Source organism: Oryzias melastigma, linkage group LG22 (genome assembly GCF_002922805.2).
Source record: "Oryzias melastigma strain HK-1 linkage group LG22, ASM292280v2, whole genome shotgun sequence".
NCBI lineage: Eukaryota > Metazoa > Chordata > Actinopteri > Beloniformes > Adrianichthyidae > Oryzias > Oryzias melastigma.
The window spans coordinates 3,072,079-3,074,521 of NC_050533.1; positions in this window are offsets into that span (position 1 = coordinate 3,072,079).

Below are 2,443 nucleotides of genomic sequence, written 5' to 3' on the forward strand. Positions count from 1 at the left end.
TTGTTGTGTGTGTGCTAGATGTATAAAGAAGTAATCATGAGAGCAATAGAACCTACATGCACTCATGACATACAGGTGATTCTGTTGTACAGTGACCCTAGACCAGGCCTGCTCATTCCTGGTCTTCAAAATCTTCCACCCTGGTTTCCAGCTCTTCATTCACAGTTTGCTGATGATCACCTGGACCAGAACCAGAATGTGGAGACATCGGATGGAGCGAATGCAGCTAGCAGGGATTGGAGGTCTGGAAAACCATCAGGGTGGTAGATCTCAAGGTTGAGAAATGAACAGCCCTGCCTTAGACTATACTCTAGTTAGTAAGTTGCAATTACTAGGCCCTTGATACTGCACCAACACATTCTCATCCCAAATCGTTTCATTTTGACGCATGATTAAGGACCCTCCACGTTTTCGGTGTCCCTTAACTCTTGGTTTTTTTTTTTGTACTGGTCCGGTACTGGGACGTGGACCGCACTGGTATCCCAAACCCTAACCTTAACCCGTTACTGAATGCGAATTGGGAGCAGACACTGATTGGTACTGTTTCCGAATGTGGAACCAGATGCTGTACCAGACGTGGACCAGGCTAGGGTTAGGGTTAGGGGGTTAGAAAAACAAGTGTTCGGACCCCACCCTCCATAGGAGGGCAGGGTCAATGCACACTCCATACAGTCTCCCCAAGAACAGGATCCCAGGACAGCCCCATCGCAGGAAGGTGAGTAAATGAAATAAATAAAAAAAGTTGTTCCTCATTATGAATTTATTATTAATTTATTAATTTTTCATTTTATTATTTTTTTAAAAATTTCAGGGGGAGTGGTTAGGGTTAGGGCCCGTCCCTGTGGGGTTAAGGTTAGGGTTCTGGACCGGATTATGGTTAGGCTTAGGGTTCTATTTGGGGCTGGTTTTTTTCTTTTCTTCCTTGTGTAGGAGAGCATGTGTGTCAGTGTCTTTAAAATAAACTTTGGTGTCCAGGATGTTGTGTGTGTAAAATTTGGGTCCTTTAAATGTTGTGGTGTCCAAAAAGTTAATTGATTCCTGATTGATTGTGGATTTTAATTTAATTGAGGGGTTGTGGTTATTAAGTGTATTAATGAAGTCTTGGAAGTCCTGTTCTGCGTGAGTCCAAACCCCCCAGATGTCATCCAAATACCTAAAATAGTGCAATGGCTTTTTGGAGCATTTCTCCAATGCCTCTGCCTCCCATTCGGCCATAAAAATGTCGGCATAAGCCGGAGCAAATCTTTTACCCATCGCCGTTCCCTTAATTTGTAGAAAAAAATGTTGGTCGAATTCAAAATCGTTTCGGGTCAAATTAATTTCTAATAATTTCAAAATTTCCTCATCAGGTCTCTGGGGGTCATGGAATTTATTAAAAATGTTTTTGATAGATCTAATTCCCTCCTGGGTGTTAATGTTTGTATATAAACTGTCCACATCAATGGTAAATAGAATTGAATTTAGGGGGACTGTCAAATTTTTAATTTTCTCTATAAAATCATAGGTGTCTTTGATGTAGCTTTTGTGTTTTGTGGACAGGGGATTTAGAAAATGATCAATAAATTCTGCTGACCTATAGGTCTCACTGCCGCAGTCCGACACTACCGGCCGACCTGGTGGGACGACGAATGGGATGCTCCAGGAGGCTGCTTCTTTATGGATTTTGGGGAGGAGGTAAAATTTTCTGGCTCTTGGTTCTGAGTCGCCAATTAGGTAATTGCGTTGTTTAGCATTGATTATTTTTTTATCATATAAATCGTGGAATATTTTAGTTATGATTTCAAATGTTTCGGGGTAGATGGGTTTCTCTAATTCTTTATAGTAGTTTTCATCTTTTAATTGTCTGTATCCCTCCCACAGGTACTTCTCTTTTTCCATCACCACCACGACACTAGGGTTAGGAGAACAGACGTTCAGACCCTACCCTCCATCAGAGGGCAGAGTCAGTGCACACTCCTTACAGCCCACCCAGGAGCAGGGTCCCAGGACCGCCCCGTCCCAGGAAGGTGAGGGTTAGGGTACCGGATTTGGGTACCGCTACCATGTCCAAAGGTTCGATCCGCATCTGGTACCACATCTGACAAAACGGCCCGACCCCAGATTTAACTGGAACAGCCAACACATCTAAAAATGACGATTTGGGGACATCCAAAACAAAAAAAGGAAAAGTTTGTGCGACACACCTGTGTCTCATCTACTTTACACTAATGTGTTGTATAAGTGTTTGCTATGACCTATCCTCCACAGCATAGCCATAGAAAAATGTTCATGAATGGTTTGTCTCTTTGGGCTGACCCATTGCTCTACCACCTGTGTGCCCCATAAAGGTTTGACCATTTTTACAACTCCCATCCATTTGTTTCACTAACACTGCAAGGTGTCCCTATAATTCCCAAATCTGGTAAGATCAAAACATAGATTTTTATGGTTCAGCTCTGATCAC